We start from the raw sequence: 19414 nt of genomic DNA, 5'->3' as shown, positions 1-19414 counted from the left end.
GACACTCGTGGCAACAGCCATGTTTTGCACAAGACATATCTGCGAGGGGGAAAAGGTAAAAAAAAAAAAAAGAATAAAATTACCAAGTGATAAGGAGGAGACTGCAAGTCTGATTCACTAGGCCTCGATGCCATAAACATGATCAGAACAGAGAAAGAGAGGTTTTCTAAACCTGAAACAGCGCTGAGGCCATCATCAGGACGACTTGCTATTTATAGCAACAGATTTTTTATTCAAGAGCTCTCTCTCTCTCTCTCTCTCTCTCTCTCTCTCTCTCTCTCTCTCTCTCTCTCTCTCTCTCTCTCTCTCTCTCTCTCTCTCTCTCTCTCTCTCTCTCTCTCTCTCTCTCTCTCTCTCTCTCATATAAATGGGGAAAACACTGACATGCAAGGGTGGGAGTGCAAATAAATGCATATTATCTTTAAAGATTTAATCTCCTGTGCATTTATCGACTGTATTAATAATAATCATAACGCATCACTGCTCCTCGTCTTGGATCAACTCTGGTGCAAAGCGGGGTCTCCCACATGTAGCTCTATGCCAGCCCCATAGGGTGTCCTGCTGTCCTTCCTCCCTGCACGCCTCCCTGCTAAGTCTGACAGGGTTGCAGAGCGACGCCCACTTCTCCGTGACTCTCCGCCCCCACCCCACCAGGCCCCTCCTCCCCCCCACCACCCCCTCCCTCCTCCTGCACAGGGACACAGTAGAAGGGAATTCCTCATTACCTCAGTGCTGCTGGCCTCGCTAAACACATTCTGTGTGTGTGTGTGTGTGTGTGTGTGTGTGTGCGTGCGCGTGCGTGCGTACACATACACAAACTGACACCTAGGCGCACTGCACGCACGCGCACACACACACACACATTCAAGGCAGCACACACACATTCAAGGCAGCACACACACATTCAAGGCAGCACACACACACACATTCAAGGCAGCACACACACACATTCAAGGCAGCACACACACATTCAAGGCAGCACACACACCACACATTCAAGGCAGCACACACACACACAGTCAAGGCAGCACACACACATTCAAGGCAGCACACACACCACACATTCAAGGCAGCACACACGCATTCAAGGCAGCACACACACCACACATTCAAGGCAGCACACACACATTCAAGGCAGCACACACACACCACACATTCAAGGCAGCACACACACATTCAAGGCAGCACACACACATTCAAGGCAGCACACACACCACACATTCAAGGCAGCACACACACACACAGTCAAGGAAGCACACACACATTCAAGGCAGCACACACACCACACATTCAAGGCAGCACACACGCATTCAAGGCAGCACACACACCACACATTCAAGGCAGCACACACACATTCAAGGCAGCACACACACACCACACATTCAAGGCAGCACACACACATTCAAGGCAGCACACACACATTCAAGGCAGCACACACACACCACACATTCAAGGCAGCACACACACATTCAAGGCAGCACACACACATTCAAGGCAGCACACACACCACATTCAAGGCAGCACACACACCACACATTCAAGGCAGCACACACGCATTCAAGGCAGCACACACACATTCAAGGCAGCACACACACCACACATTCAAGGCAGCACACACACACATTCAAGGCAGCACACACCAAACATTCAAGGCATCACACACACATTCAAGGCAGCACACACACCAAACATTCAAGGCAGCACACACACATTCAAGGCAGCACACACACCACCACACATTCAAGGCAGCACAGATGAAACGGTACAGTCAGTCCGTAATCATTAAAACCCATCAGATGAAGAAACTTAAGCAGGGCTCTTTTCTCAGCTACAGCACAACATCATCATAACATCATAGAGTGAGTTGAGGCTATGCAAGTGAAAAACTATGACGCTTCTAATGCCTCACTGTGTGTCATGCGGTGATCCCCATTCTTCAGATTTCTACACTGGTACTATAGAGCGCTAATGAAACAAACAAACGTGTCAAAGTGCTTCACAGTGATATAATGAGCTTCTGATGAAGGGAGATGATGACGGCAGAAAGAGCGGAGCTAAATCTCACCTCCTCGTGGAACACGACAAAAAAAAAGAGCAACGAGGAAACGTGCCAAGATAAGAGGTCGTTATAACAACAGTGGTAATGGCTGCAAGTTGAACCAACCTCAAGAGTTGTGACATGCACACGAATAGGCAACAGCGCTTACTCGACGTACCTTCATATTACTAACACTCGCTGACAAAGACACACACACACACACACACACACACACACAGTACAGGCTTACTGTATTTAGAGTTGAGCTGTGTTTGCAGCCGTGTAGGATCAGGTGTCTGACAGATGAAAGCACATGATGGAGCAGCAGCAGCAGCAGAAGCAGTTCAGGACCAGGACAGTTCAGGACCAGGACAGTTCAGGACCAGGACAGCGCTGCTGACATTAGTTTCGCCTCAATAAACACCGGAGCCCCAATCACATCCATCCCCCCCCCCTCCGCAGCAAACTACATCAGCTGAGTTTATCTCTGCCGCTCACTGTAAAGAGCTCTCTCTCTCTTCTCTTCCGTCTTTCTCTTCGCCTCACGCACGCTCTGCTCTCATCCCCGGCTAGAGGTGCAAAACACCTCCGGACGACAGGACCTCTCTTTTGACTGCCCCCCTTCTTTTTCTGAATGAAGCACAGGCACTACAGGGAAACGGAAAGCCTGGCTCACCGGCTGGTTCTCTCTCTCTCTCTCTCTCTCTCTCTCTCTCTCTCTCTCTCTCTCTCTCTCTCTCTCTCTCCTCTCTCTCTCTCTCTCTCTCTCTCTCTCTCTCTCTCTCTCTCTCTCTCTCTCTCTCTCTCTCTCTCTCTCTCTCTCTCTCTCTTATCCTATCATGCGCAGAGTTCTCACCCGCTCCCTTCTCCTCCAACCCTCCCTGTTGTGTGGATTCTCCCACTGTACGTACGTCGTCTTGTTTTCTCTCTCTATCTGTTCCTCTCTCTCTCTCTCTCTCTCTCTCTATCTGTTCCTCTCTCTCTCTCTCTCTATCTCTATCTGTTCCTCTCTCTCTCTCTCTCTCTCTCTCTCCCTCTCTCTCTAGTAACAATATAATTGCAATGACAGCCAGCCCAGGGCTCATCAACAAACAGCTGTTTAAAGGGCTGCTCGGATCAGTCGGTAATATGTCACTCGCTGCGGTGGCAACAAGACCCTTAAATGAGAGTGAAAAGCAATAGAATTGATTTCTTCTTTCACAACTCTTTGTAGTTCCCCCCCCCCCCCCCCCCCCATAAAAGACATTATTATAGATCAGGATTTGCAGAATTGACACAATCCAAGCAGCACCTGCTCTGACTCTCGCTAATAGCAGATCTTCCATATACTCTCTGATCGTTGGGGAATCCAAAAAGTCGTAATCTGCAGCCTGTGTCTGGAAAAGCTTGAACAGGCTTGGGGGCTATAGGCTACTGCTAGTGAAATGGAGCACTGCTGGTACAGTATTAGTATGGTCAGAAATAAATAACAGCCAGTATTGAAGGGGGGGAGGGGGGGATAATGAAAACACCTCATTAGCTAGGAAGAAGATGCATCCCCCACAGGAGGACTACATATACTGCATCCTCCGCTTGCAACCCCTCTCTGCAGCCAATGCCTGAGAGAGGCAGTCAAAAGTTCAGCATCAAAGGAAGAACACAGCAGGGAACTTCAAGTAAGGTGGCATGTATATTATCCACTGCTTGAAACTGAAACTCATGCATATTGCAGTATGAGATGTTATTTTTTACTAGCAAGCGTCAGTTGTCAAGTAGACTGTTCCAAGTGTTCTGATGCCACATTCACGTTTTTCTGACATGACGTGAATGACATGAGCCAAAAAGGTATCAAAATGGACCGTTATGACTTAAATGTTGTGACAGTTGTTTAATAACAACTGGGCCTGTTGTTGTTGTTGTTGTTGTTGTTATTGTTGCTTCAACTTGGGTTCAAAGCTCTACAGTGAAGTGACTAAATATTTAACACAATCAACCGTCATCAACATTGTAAAAACGAGGCTGGCCCAGGATGAAGATAACCAACATTATTAGGGCTGACGCTAACGCTTCGAAGCGACGAAGCTTCAATCGTTGCCATTAGGGGCGTGGAAATGTCTTGATTCTTAGATGCAACGCGATGTGGACGTGGACGATTCCATCTGAATCCTGAAGGGGTTTTTCCCCCTCTTGGAACTCTGTGATCACTCATTCTGACCATAGACATCTAAAAATATGGACAGAGTCACGCTATTGGTTTTTGGACTCCTGTTTTGAAGTCTAGTGTGGCCGTCGCCATCTTGGGGCTCTTGCGCAGCTCGCGTGAGATGGCACGAGACCAGGGGTTTCCCAGAGCCGCAGCTCCGCCTGCTAATTGGTCCGTGATTGGCAAATCGCCCGATCACTGACTGGTGATACTGGAATGGACGTCACGTTCAGCGATGCCCGTCGGGCTATGATAAATCGCCGGACTCTAAGTTCTGGTGGAGAGGCAGAATCTGCTCAGAGGGTGGCTGTTTATTGTTTAAATATGAGCACATCCACAGAGAATTGCATTGAGAGCCTTAACGAGCCTTAATGACTTGCAGGTGGTGGGGGCGGACTTTCTGCAGGCAGAGAAAGGGAGTGTTTTTCTCCATGAGGTAAAGAGAGAGAGAAGGTAAAACACTGCCCGTGTGCTTATATTACCAAGATTATATATGATAGGGTGATTATACTATTATACTATATGATAGTGGGTTGATTTATGGGTAAAGCTATCCTTTAAGACTTTTTAAGGAGGCGCGGGAACCCTGAAACCAGTGAATTATGATGTCATCAGTGATGTCACCTGAGCAATTGTGATGTCATCAGTGATGTAATAAATCCTTCCTGGTATGAGTTGCCCAATGGCACCTAGGTGGGTGAGCAGTGTCTGTCTATGTGTCTGTCAGTCCAGAGTCTCCACCCAGTGGAATGAGACCTATGTATTTTGGATTCGAAAGAAGCCCACGGGGGTCAGAAAAAAAAACTCCTAAGTCATTAGATACACATTCCAAATGTGCAATTTTGCTTTTCTTTTTCTTTTTCCAAGTAGTTTTTCTAACAAAACACTTTTTCCAGCTGTGACTTGGAGCTGTGCGTGGATTTGTTTATTATAAGGATCCGCATTAGTCTACACTAAGTGAAAGACTACTACGAAGTGAAAGACTACTCTTCCTGGGATCCAAGCACATAACTTAAAACATTGGAGCAGTTACAAACAATGGATACAAAGAAAAAACTTACTTGACATTATTGCATTCTCAATATATGCAAAAATCACAACACAAATGGCTCCAACCACAAAATCGAAGACTTACTTAATACATACATGTTATTGCAAGATCACAACAGAAATAGGCTCCAACCACAAAATAGAAAACTAACTAGGATCGTGATTTCAACATGTGTTTGTCTGTTGCCTTTCCCTTCGTTTAACGTAGCATGCCAAAACCTTCCTGCTTTGCAGCAGTGACAGTCAGTCAGTCAGTCAGTCAGTCAGTCAGTCAGCCATGCCCAATCTGAGGCCAGACTTGAAGCCACGCAACCAGTCACCTCCCTTCTGCTCCGATCAATAATTTACATCAAGCAAGCAATGGAGGATCGAGAGTCGGTAACAGACGATGGAGAAACGGTAATAAAAAAGAGACCGATAGCAGAAAAGAGCAAGGAGCAACAATATAAAGAAAAGGGAAGAGGAAAAGGAAAGGAAACACATACAGATGGAGAGAGAATGGGTGAAAGAGAAGCAGGAGTGGTGAAGAGAAGGGAGAGAGAGGAGCAGCAGCAACAGCACCACGCTCGATGCTCTGACAGAGATCTATAAATAGCCCTTCAAATCTCTCTAGAAAAAGCCACTCTTCTGCTGCTGCTGCTGCTGCAAACACAGATTCAGAGACAGAGGCAGATATGATACCTGCTCGAAAAACTAACAGAGATCACGTTTTTTATTAGATAATAGCTGCCAATCTGAATGGCTTCAGCTTGTAAAATACAGTGTAAAAACAAATGCCTATATTGAGAAACATTACCCTGTATAAATATTGTATTAAATATTTAATACAGTAAAAACAAGCAGGGTATCTTTATTCAATGAAATGATGATATGCTCTGTCTGTAGGCGTGCAAATACAGTGGCTACAGTTATGCATCTTGCAACAAACAAAATGAATAAGCGTACATTTTTGTAATCGGTTGAGAAAATCTCACACTTGTCAAACTGAGAACACATACAAATTTGGAACTAGAAGAAACTCTCCTTTAACCACCAATGCTAGATGGTTTGATAGCTAGTGAAAGTCTGAGCTAAGCGAGCGAGGTGCAGAGCATAAGGAAGAAACATGCAGGCAGGCAGGATACTCTATCTTTCTTATGACTGGCCTTAGCAACAGCAGGCTGTTGATTCAATGATTCCCCTACTCAGATCCTGCTGTGGTGGATAAACCTCTAGTCTAAATGCATTGCCCCTTCATCTGCAATCTGAAAAGATATATGACTGACATACAGATGCAGATACCATACCAGTCTCTGATACAAAAAGAGACATGCGCGTTACCAGTACTTTCTGTCCAAAACATCGAATCTTGTTCAGGAAGGTACAGTAATAGAGCACCACACGAATGAGTGTGGAAGACCTGGCCCCCCCCTACCTCTCTGATCTCCTCCCCCGCCACGTCCCTACCCGCAGCCTCAGGTCCGGAGACACCAACTGCTTGACGATCCCCAGGACCAAGCTCCGGACCTGGGGCGACAGGGCTTTCTCAGTTGCCGCACCCACCCTCTGGAACACTCTCCCCAGCCACATCCGTCAATCTCAGTCCATAACATCCTTCAAACAGGCCCTCAAGACCCACCTCTTCAACCTCGCCTTCTCCTCCTAACCTCACTCCACTCTACCTACTGTCCCCACCTTTCATGAATGTTTCCAAATTAAAGTATTTATTCCTGTGTTTTCTGTAAAGCGACTTTGAGTATTTAGAAAAGCGCTAAGATAAATGTATTATTATTATTATTATGTTAGCACTTCCAGTTCCTACGTGTAAAAGTCAATGGGATTTTTGTATGGGGATGTGGTTGGGTTACATGCTTCAAATAAGATCTGTGGTTAACAAGAGTTAATAAAACCGTGAACTTTGTGTTCAGGAAGATAATCTTCACAAATAACGCTTCAAAATTCATAAAAGTGGTCTTCATTTGTGAAGATTGTCTTGCCGAACACAAAGTTAGCCGTTTCATAAACTTGTGTTAACCACAGACCTTATTTCATGCATTTAACCAAAATCCCCATACAAAAAACCCACGTAATTTTACGCGTAGGAACCAGGAAGTGCAGGGACTTCTGGGTAAGCCTACAAAAATATGTCATCCCTGCAGTAGTCTCTAACTCCTTTACTTATCCTTGATCTCATTCCGAACACTATGAAAGAGGAAGTAGGCTAAATGGTGACATTTTCAAGACAATCTGTATCCAATGTAATCATGGTGGCAGTCCATGCCTGACAATTACCAATCCTAGACGTCATTGGCCTGGTCTATGCCAATTAATATGCATAATTTATGTTTCCAGTCACACATGCCGGTTACCCAGAGCAGATGTTTGAATCAGAGCTCCAACAGTCTGTGGCGTGACCCCACCTTGTTAGACACACTCTTCCTATTTTAGGCTCAAGTGTCAAAACGTACAGCCAAGACACAGAGATGAGAGAGAGATATGACTATTGTCAAATATTTCTTATTCCAGTCTTCCTCGCAAATGTTCACCGATTTGATGAAACATGGGTGTTTTATGAATTATGTGTCAAAAACACAAAATGAGTCACATGCTTGTTAATGTTGAATCCCATCAAACTAAAGAACAATTAGGGCCTAGAGAGGGTAGACTAGAGAGCCATACTAAATTAACTAAATCTGGATGGGGCAGAAAAGGTTTAGGAGCCCATAAAACAACAAGAACAAGACTTCATTGCAGTGGAGTTATAACCAGCATCATAACAGTGTAGCAAAGTTGTAGACTAATCTCTAAAACAACCATACTAACTAGAGTAGGATGTCCATAATAACCATTCATCAGCAGCCTAATACCCAGCCATGGTATGGGTTTGTTATTGCCACCTTCCCCTTAACATAAAAGATCAACATCTTACAACCAGTGAACACACACGGCTGCCTGCATCATAAGGCAAGAACAGTTACTAAGTCACTAATTCAACTAAATCAACAATTTGGCCACGCAGTCAAGACAACGTACGCATCCACCTGTTTCCCATGCGGACTTTAGGACTGTCACCTAAGGCTAGATGGATATAACGTTAACATGGGCGCATCTCACAGGAATTGGGAAACATGGATTGCCTTATCTGACTTAAGGACTATTATAACCAACCTCCAGTAAAGTTAATAATAGTGAGGTTCAGCTCACCGTTTCGCTGGCTGTTTAGCGAGTCCGTGTGCAGAAGTCTTGGGAGTTGTGTCTGTGGAGCACAGGTGGTAATGTGGTCAGTGCTGCCGACTGAAACATTAGCTAACACACACGCTAACAATAGCTAGCTCACGGCATTAGCTTGCTTCCTCTACTAGCGAGTACGGTATAATTAGCCACCTACCTTAGCTAATGTTAGCCTGCTTGCTAGCCTTTTCTTTTTTCTGTGTACGACAACGTTAACTTACCTAGCGCTAACAATGCCAACCGTCAATGTTGACTGTTAAGCGAGTAACAACAGCTGGTTGGCCAACAACAACGGAGCAGCTACAGCGGCGGGTCAACCTCGTAATGAAACTGTACCAGCAGCAGCACTGACAGGAGGGCTCAAAATAGGAGGGTGCTAGCTAGAATGGTTAGCTAGCTAGCTTAGCTCCGCGAATGACTTACCGATGCTAATATAATGGTGTTGCTAGCTTGTGCTGCTTGTGATGGTTCACTGCGACCCCGACTGTCAAAACAGCGCCGCGTGAGAGAGAGAGAAGAGGGGCATGGACCGTTAACTGCCGCTACGGGCCAATTGAAGGCAGTCAAAGCTAAACGGCTACGCGGAATCTAATTAATAGCCAAATAACAAAAACACCAAAGAATAAAGGACCCAAATTAAAGAAAAAAAGAAAGAAAACGCTGTTCCCCCTCTCTCGGCTCCGGCTGCTGTATGTCAGCGTCACTTTTTTTCCCTCACTGATAGTTTACGTCAGCGGGGCGCACTTGACAGCAGTCGCTACTAGTGTTCAGGAGACAGTAGGTAAACTACACATTTTGACATTTAGGACAATTGTCCTCTTTGCATACATGGTTTTGAAACATTGATCGAAGAAAGGGCGAAGCTGCTAAATGACACATCTGGAGTTATAGAGGCTTTTCCTATAGGCTACCTTTACATACGGTAGGCAACAACAAAAAAACCATCAAAACATGTAGTAGGGCCAGGCTAACCAAATCAGTCAGATATTGGTATCTAGTCATGTGGCCTAACTGACTTTTTACAATTTATTTATTTTTTATCTTCATATATATAGCCTATATTAACCACACATAGACTACAAATAGCCTGACTTATGAGGACGAAGGTACCCTATGCATTTTTAGTAACGAGGGCAGTTGAGTGCAGTAAACTTCAATTTACTAGCTACTTTATCATTGTTGTAGTTCCTAAAATACTCCACATGTCGGCAGCCAAGTACTACTATTCATTCCTAGGCTAATTTAAAAAAAAACTGTCAGTCAACGGCATACAGAAGGATACTATACAAATGCCAAAGAGGAACAGCCTATCCTGAATAGTATGAATTGTATAGTGATGTGACTATAAAACATAACATACAAAAAGGTCACAATAAACTTATCACTGAGCAGCTACCACTAACTTTAGGAGTATTAAGGTATTTTCAGGAGAATGTCATGGGTGTGTATGTTTAACAGCTCACTAGGATTCTGTTAACGGAGTCCCTTAGCCTGGGGCTAAGGTGCAGTGTGAAAAGCCCCTTAGTGATTTTCATTAGGAAACAAAAAGATAATAGGCTATACCTGTTCAGGACAAGTTAGCCTGATATGACAACAAATATTGTCTTATGTTAGCTGGCCCCCCATCTTATTCACACATTTGTATGTTACCCTAGCAGAAATTAAATACCTGTCCCTGTGTTTCTGGCCATTGAGTCACTCAGGCCTCGCTCACAGAGCTGGCATGCAGCCTCTCCTCTCTCTCCCCCACAGGGTTCATATCCACTTCACTGGCTGATTACAACTCCGCTCACATGTGCTCCTCCACTCAGGTGCCAAATGGAGCTCTCCATGGTTCTGAACCGGTGTTCGCTCATTTTTGCCTACCAAAAATCTGCCTCTGTTAGGTCACCCGCAGGGGTGTGCTCTTTAGTCTTTACACTTCTTGAAAGATTCAGTGTGATCACACGTAAAATGGCATAGCTGTGGCAGAACACAATTTCTACTCACACACACACATACACACACACACACACACACACACACACACACAGAGACACTTCACATTCTTATTATAGGATTGTACACTCACAGTGCACTTTATTACACTTATTGCACCATACAATACTGTATAGGTATCAGCTTTCAGCTCAGGTCAACCGGCTGCCAAAGTGACATCCACCTCATGGTTGGATGTAGCCTACTACTGTATTGCATTCTGAGATGCTTTTCTGCTCACCACAGTTGTAAAAAGGGTTATCTGTCAGCTCCAACCAGTCTGGCCAAAAGCCATTCTCCTCTGACCTCTCTCATCTACAAGGTGTTTCAGTCCGCAGCACTGCCGCTCACCTGATGTTTTTGTTTTGTTTTGTTTTGTTTTTCGCACCATTCCGTATTAAGTACGACTGTTGTGTGTGGAAATCCCAGGAGATCAGCAGTTTCAGAAGTACTCAAACCAGCCCGTCTGGCACCAGCAACCAGGCCATGGTCAAAGTCACTGAGATCACATTCCCCCCCACCCCATTCTGATGCTCGATATGTGATGACATGGACTGAAGCTGCTGCTGACCTGTATCTGCATGATCTTAGGCATTGCACTGCTGCCACTTGATTGGCTGTAAAAAGCAGGTGTGCAGGTGTTCCTATGAAGTGCTCAGTGACATGTTCTCTCTGCTTGCTATTCAAAAATAATGTGTCATTATTAGCCTGCTCTTTGAATGGTCTTCTTGTACAAACAGCAGCATGACAAAAAGTGCCCCCCCCCCCCCCCCCCCCACCCCTGACTCACTCACTCACTCACTCACTCACTCACTCACTCACTCACTCACTCTCACACACACACACACACACACATACACACGCCCATGACATGAGGCATCAGGCTATGCTGCCCTTCAGGGAACATGACAGAACGTGTTCAAACTGCTGCCCCCACCCTAACTGAGCCATTTCCCATTTTTAGCACGTTTCCAAGTGACATTTAATTGTTGGGTTAGGCTCGTAGGTATCTGTAAACTGGGGTAAAGTGCACGGATCTTCAACTTTGATCGGTCAGAATGATGGCAGAATCGTTGTCAAAAGGCAACGTGGCACTCACGTGTGTATGCTGTCATAGGTATAGCCAGGCTGTAGGCTACAGCCTTCATAGCCTACTTCTTCCTGAAATGTTAAACCAAGCTAATTAATGACTTTAGCTATCGTCAGTATTAATACACGGTGAGTGCGGCCATCGCAACTGTTGCTGCTGCTGCTGTGTGTGTGTGTGTGTGTGTGTGTGTGTGTGTGTGTGTGTGTGTGTGTGTGTGTGTGTGTGTGTGTGTGCGTGCGTGCGTGCGTGCGTGCGTGTTGTGAAAGGGCGAGAGATGCTTTGCCAGTAATTTCCTTGATGTCCCGGTGCGCTCATTGGTGCGTCCCTCCAACGTGTCACCAGTTTTGGCGGATTACCCCAGATATCTCCACCATCAGGTGGGTGAAACACCACTCCTTTCTCTCAACTCCTGTTATCACGGTGTCCACCTGCAGCTGCGGACCTCTCACAACACTTGAGAAAACTTCTGACTGCCAAAGAACAACTCAGGGAAAGAAACAGAACCAAACGCGCATTCAAGCTTTTTATTCGTTCTTTTTACGCACGCTGAGCACAAAAACGCACATGTTCACTTCACCGAAGGAGTCCAGGATGGTGCCGTCCTGTGTATTTCCAACGTTTTTGTTGTTGGCATCTTTGCTGTTGAAAGGTCTCTGGGCTGGTGACTCCCCGGGCTGCGCGTCCTGTGGCTTGCCGGCGATGGAGAAGGACGCCGAGGAAAGACTGATGATAGAATTTGCAAAGCAACAAATCTTGGATAAGTTACACCTGAAAGAGAGACCAAACATCACTCAGACCGTGCCTCGGGTGGCGCTCCTCACAGCGCTGCGCAAACTGCACTCAGGACGCGTCAGGCAGGATGGCGCTGACCTGGAGAACAATATACCAACCAAAGACCAAGGAGGATATGAAATACTGAGCTTTGCAGATATAGGTAAGTTTGAAATTCGATTTCCATTCTACAGCCAGGTTTTCTTTGGCATTGAAATAGCCTACATAAGCCTATGAGTGCATTTTATGTCCGTGCGTAAAATACACCAAGAATGAGGTCAGGTTTTTAAGTTACTATCTTCTTATAAAGTGGTTGAATATGAATCATTTGTCCTCAATATGCAGATTATACCTTTGTTATGGATAGTAGGCAATGTGATGTCTGCAAGGTCTGTTTGTTTGTTGGAAGCAAAATATTAATGTTCATTGTTTATCCATAAGAAGAAATGTTTTTTTAACTACAGCTGGAATCAGTTTGACAATATTTATTTTTTACATAAAACTGCTATTCTATTTAGCAAGCAAGGTGATTAGTCTAAAATGACTTGACCATTTGATTGTGTGAAACAGTTTACAATCTCCAAAATAACCAAATAACACGTCCACAATGTGTGTTTTGCGATTGTCTGGTCTAGATGACAATGGTGACGGCCTCACCTTCCAGTTCCTGCAGGAGCGCGGCCAGAGCATCCAGGTGCTCCAGTCCTCTCTGTGGATCCACGCCCGCTCCTCTGAGGACCCTCACCGGGACTCCCGTCTCCCCGCCCGGGTCTTCCTCTCCGCAGACGGCGGGGTTCCAGGCTCTAACCGCACCCTGGTGATAGAGAAGATGCTGGAGGTGCAGCAGAGTAACTGGCACACCTTCCCCATCACCCGCACCCTGCAAGCCTTCCTGGACGGAGGCCGTCACCGGCTGCGTCTGGAGGTGAGCTGTGACGAGGACGGGAAGAACCTGTGTTCCCTCGACCCCGCCGACGTCACTAACCGGCCCTTCCTGGTGGCCAAGGTGCGTCTCCGCGACGACCGCCCCAAACACCTACTCAGGAAGCGTTCGCTGCGCTGTGGCGACGAAGTCACCGTGTGCTGCAAGAGGGACTTCTACGTCAAGTTCAGGGATATCCAGTGGCAGGACTGGATCATCGCACCCGAGGGTTACCACATGAACTACTGCATGGGTCAGTGCCCCCAGCACCTGTCCGGCTCCCCGGGCATCGCCTCCTCGTTCCACGCCAGCGTCTTCAGCCTGCTGAAAGTCAACGGCATCAACACGGCCGTATCGTCGTGCTGCATTCCCACTGAGCGCCAGCCCCTCTCCATGGTCTACTTCAACTCACAGCACAACATCATCAAAAGCGACGTCCCCGACATGATAGTGGAGTCCTGCGGATGCACATAGACCACAGACAGAGAAACAGAGAGGAGTTACTGTAAGTTAATGTGCATTTGCATTTATTATACGCAGAGCACTAAACGAATCATAAGCACATTATAAACAGGCAGACAAACAGACATAAAGACATGTTCAAAGGATGTGAAACTCATTCTGACACTTCTGAAGTTTGGCTACAAAATGTGAAATGTCTATACCATGTCGATGCCTACAATCAGTTTGAGTGTTTCAGTCAGAAAGACAGGCTCAACATTCTGGATTATTATATATATTGTATTTTTCTATTATTATCCAGAATAGCAAAGATATATAGGCCTATACCAAAAATGCATTACAAAAGTAAAAAGAGCGTATTAATGTAAAGCCTTCCAACCAATGTTAAATTTATAGCTCAAAAATGTTACTTTCATGTATATTTATTTTGTACTTCACAATTGCTGCTGGGACTCGGTTCAAGGATGCAGTAAAGATTTTAATGGATCTCAGGAAATTGGGAGTAGAACTGACAACACTTCAGGCTCTTCAAAAGCACAATGGCTTCCTTTCATCTGTTTTGTGTTGCAGTGACAATGTCCACCTAGAACAATCTGCCAACGCTTATTGTTTCACAGAGCTGTTGTATTTCCAAGGCTACTCGTGCCCCTTTCCTATACCTTGCCAAAATGCTGCCATTTTAAAGAAAGGCTTTTGGAACTGTTCCTTTTCTCATCAAGCTAAATTTGAAATTGCACCTTGCACATTGATTTGTTGCTACTTGAATATTTGGTATCAAGTCAGACATTTGTAAAAAAAAACAACGTCTACAAAGAGTACAAAGAGAATCAAGTGTATATATTCATATTTATACTTCACTCAGTATGAGTATATGAATTGTACTTTACTCATTACTGATTAATGCATTATTTTGTGTAGACTTGTGACCATCGATGTTCACATCAACGTTTATTGTTGATGTGAACATCATGTCGTTGTGTGAATGCAACACAAGGCAACAGGGACAACCTGCGCACAGTAAATCCGCCCTGAGACTGAGAGCTGTCCATACATTAGCCCGATGCTCCAGACACGATCAAAAGTGTTTCATCAGCATCTCTCCACTGTATTATTTGCTCAGGTAATCAGTTAGGCAACTGATGGCCGATGGCATGAACTCAAGGTTATGTCTCAGCACGAGCAAACATTCAGCTATTGCTTCAGTGTCGGGTAAGGTCTGCGAGGCAGGTCGGTCACGTTGGCATTCCCTCAAAGTCTAAAGTTTTTTTGGATGATGTAAAATCATAAGCTTTCCAGGCAAAAGGTAAGCCGATCATGCTTTATTGGAGTTTATACAACATTTTGTCTTTCAGCTTGTCTTAAGTTTACACTAAGTATAGCAGTGTACTGTAGAAGTCAAAGAGCTCCTCTGCTTTCTGGATGGTGTCTTGTGTGGCAATTATCCTTTACTGGTAAACTGTACGGCTTCAGGCCCGTAACCACTGTATTGTACGGCCATGATACACAGGCAACATTTTGACGCAATGAAGATGGCGAATTTGAAAACAATTATGACCAACATCTTTCATCCCTGGCTTCCCCTAATAGCTCACAAACATTCGCGATCCACTCTGAATATCGCCAGACTTTACTGCCTCAAAAAGCTGCCCATGTATTATAAACTTATTGTTCAAACCTGCGGACAACACATTTAATGCTAGAGTTTATTGTTTATTTGTTTTGTTTTGCAAGCACTTTCTGTCCCAGGACTCAATGTGACATTGAGGTGCCATCATAACATAGCTTACTAAGCACTTTATCACCCTACTGTATTTTTATAGCAAATTCTGCTTGAAGCATCTACTACTTGTAGTTCTGGTGGGCACTAACTAAAAAAATGCAAAGGCAAAATCAAATGTCAATCAGGTTGTTTTCTTTAGCAGTGGTTGTTTTTAAATGTGTGGTACTGTATATGTATGCAGAACACAGGAATGATGCAGGAATTTCTGTATACTGTAACTGGTGAAAATGGAGCCAGCTTTTGAACTCTATATAAATTGAAATGAGTAATTCTGATCTTTATTTTTTATATTAAACTATATTGTATGCAGAATAAATACTTTGTAATACATAGTTTGTCCTGAAATTATGTGATTACAGGGCAAATATATTTTTAATAAATAAATGAATAAAAGGTTTGAATTCATATTGTGTGATGTCTATTATTTGTATCCATGACTTGTTTTTAAACCATCTCATCTCTCCAGCAGAACATTTTTGTGCCAAAGACTGAATAAATCTGTGAACATGAGCAGCTCTATCTATACTTATTCTGGTAACACTATAAGATGTGAGGTAGATTTGTGCTTATTATAGGGGTATGCACATGTGTAGAGTGTTTATTTAGGCATTCACCTTGTACTGAGCTTCACAATACAGTAGCTTTGACCAAGAAAAATGTAATATGTAATATTTCCAGGAAATCTTCTAAGATGCTTTTCACAGTCACATTTTCGATATTTTTCCCATTCATTGTCAGTGAAGCTGCATCAATATGACATCACATATTAGGGGACAGGACAAACACGTTTGTCTTGTCTTGTTTTCCATCAGTGCTTTTTTTTCTAAAATATCAATTTAACTGTATAAGATGCTCCTTTAAGCGTCAGCATTTTGATTCAGCACAAATGATTCAAATGCATCATAAGAAGCCGGAAAGAATGCTGTTCATTTGAAAACACAATGGACAAGTTTCCAATTTTAGGCTCCATGAAAAATGTGGCACTGTCTGCAAGGCAAAGGGCATGTTTGCTCACACAAATAGTGAAGTGGTTTTAGCCACTGTCTGTGTTTGGCATGTAAACAGTTGGCAGATTCCCCTGGCATGTATTCATCATATCACGCACTAGCATTAGGGATTGATCACATATAAAGACACTAGGATGGAAGGAAAAGAAATCTAAGAAACAATAATGGTAGAGTGCAGGGGCGGACTGCATAATCGGGCACGTCTGGCAAATGCCCGGTGGCCTGGCCTGGCCTGGCCTGCAAAAAAAATAATAATAATAAATTTGCAGGCCAGGCCAGGCCACTCACTGAACAGCAGGCCAGGCGCCGCCTACTGGTTTACTAGTGATTTTATTACTTTAAAAATTGGACGTGGCCCAAATTGGGCTTCAATCGGCCCAAATCGGGCTTCAAACGGCCCAAATCGGGCTTTAAACGACCCAAATTGGGCTTCAAACGGGCCAAATCTGGCTTCAAACGGCCCAAATTTTTCACCGCTGCCCTTCGGACACCGGCACGCGCGTCAGCCCGTATCGGCCTGGCCTGCTTGGTATCTAATGCCCGGCCTGAATTATGATCCCAGTCCGCCCCTGGTAGAGTGTATTCTATAGGCCTACATTGTTTTGGCAATGACTTTTGGTACGAGTGGATAACAGATACTGTAAATCATGAGCTGCAGTGAAAGTAGCGTACATGTGGTCGTTATAAATGTTGAGGTGAAGTTGAATAGGTGATGAGAATATTTGGCACACACATATTGGTTCACACAGTAGTAGATAAAGTTTACAATAAAGCATGGACAGGGTAAAACAATTTACTACTTAAAACTGTTTACTATTTCAGTCTGAAGTGTTGCATTCATATTGTATTCATACAGAGTATGCAATCACAAATCACAAATCATTACGCGGTGCACAATGTAGTAAGGCTACACTCTGCAACAGCAGAGTGTAGCCTTACAGCAGCTGCAAAGCCCTAAATCGCAAGAAGTAACTACTTTTTAAACTAATAGGAATAGCTGTGCGTGTGTACGTGTGCGTGTGTACGTGTGCGTGTGTGTGTGTGCGCGTGTGCATGCGTGTTTATTTATTTACTTATTTATTACATTTAATTTAATGAATTGCTCTTATTAATTAAAAGATTTAGAGCTTCTTTGAATACAAACCATGTTTAAAAGTCTTGGTCTCTCAGTGAATTTCCTAAAGGATCAATTGACAAAACCGCTGACCTGGATTTGGAAAAAACAAACAAACAAAAGAAAAACATTAGGTCACAGCATAGGTCACTGGTGCTAGAATTTGCCAACTCCACTGGTGCCAGAATTTGCCAACTTTGCCAATGACAGTGTTACAACATCCAGAATCTTTCCAAATGCAGTCAGAGGTTGTGTTTTCATTGATTAGTTCCCCTCTGGTTCAAGTATACCTGTCTGCAGCCTGCAGAATGGGGGGGCAGCATTCAACGTTGAACGTTTAATCCCACACACCGTGGGTTTTGATGGGTTAACTGGCGATTTTGGGCGGGGTTAAAAGTTGATTGTGATTGGTTTGTTTGGATGGGGTCAGTGTATATGTCTATGGGTTAAACCAGCGCCAGGGGCTCCAGGAACCGTACTCACTCCCGCCTTCCAAAGCCCACCGTGGTGCACTGTGGCTGGGTGCTGCAGCACCACTCCCCGGGAAGAGGGTGCCGGTGAGGTGGAGCAGCAGCCAGAGAGAAATGTCCGCGGAGACGGATCATCACTCCCCGGGCATCTTTCACTGGCTGCAGCCGGTCCACCTCACCGGCGCCTGTCTGCTCCCCCTCCCCACTCCTCGGGGTCTCTCCCCCGCCCATCCAGATATCTGTATCTGTGATAGATAGATAGATAGATAGATAGATAGATAGATAGATAGATAGATAGATAGATAGATAGATAGATAGATAGATAGATAGATAGATAGATAGATAGATAGATAGATAGATAGAGAGATAGATAGATAGAGAGATAGATAGATTTTTATTTCTGTGTCATGCACCATATTCAAGGTGCCCAGCCCGTCTGGGTTTACAAGACACAAATCATTCAAGTTCAACAATACAAACAAATCAACAAACAAGCTACAAAACGCTCAAACATAAACAAGACAGAGTTATATATTCAGATGAACAGCTTCTCCATTCTGAGTTTCCAAGCCCTCCCAATAAACCTGGCCAAACTGAAGACTTCATCTCTGAACAACCATTCCAACTTCGCATCATCTCCTGACCAAAATAGTTCCGGTTTCTTATTTTGCATTAACTGTGTTTATCCATATACAGTACATACACACATACATGCAGTAATACTATCCATGGTGTGTATCTTACACATAAATGAGCAAACCTACATTATGTATCTCTGTATGTGTAGTGTCTCTGTTTCCATTTACTTGGACACCATTGGCCTGACAGCATTCATATTATTTGGCACAGATACCAGCAGAGGGGCCCGAGCAGATGTTGACATGGCCGGATTTTGAATTAGGTAATTAGGGTCGACTAAATGGCAAAAATGTCTAATTAGTGGCCAAATTGAGTGAACACAGTTTCAGCGCCACGGAGAGGTCCATTCGTTAGGTACTGATGGAGCACACCTGAGCTTAGTTGAATCAGCCTCGGAAGTGGACTATAAAAGTCCCCTAGAAAGAGAGAGGAGAGGCTGCATGCCAACTCGGTGAGTGAGGCCTGACTTAAATGTCCAACATGATTGTGTGCCCCAACGGGCCAGAATTAGTATATATGGATATAGGGACTGATTTTTCTACTGATCTCTGTATGCATTGCATGCTATTTTGATGTAACATTAGAGACTTGACTCATGTGATTGTATCATGTATCATCATCATGTGTGTATTGAAGATGGTGCTTTGTCACTTCACTTCAGTCTGATGAAGATCAGTGGTGCTCGCAATGAGACGTCGGTGT

General features: G+C 44.3%; 1 pseudogene across 1 annotated transcript; it reads left to right on the top strand.

Annotated features, from left to right (window-relative positions):
- The first annotated feature begins 12138 nt into the window (after positions 1-12138).
- LOC310770750 (inhibin beta B chain pseudogene) lies at positions 12139-13714 on the top strand (annotated as a pseudogene). Its single transcript has 2 exons — positions 12139-12481; positions 12954-13714. The product of its transcript is annotated as an inhibin beta B chain pseudogene (transcript).
- The last annotated feature ends 5700 nt before the right edge of the window (positions 13715-19414 follow it).

Source organism: Poromitra crassiceps (genome assembly GCF_964638095.1).
Source record: "Poromitra crassiceps genome assembly, contig: HAP1_SCAFFOLD_220, whole genome shotgun sequence".
Classification (NCBI taxonomy): Eukaryota; Metazoa; Chordata; class Actinopteri; order Beryciformes; family Melamphaidae; genus Poromitra; species Poromitra crassiceps.
This window is presented reverse-complemented; position numbering and strand designations above follow the sequence as displayed.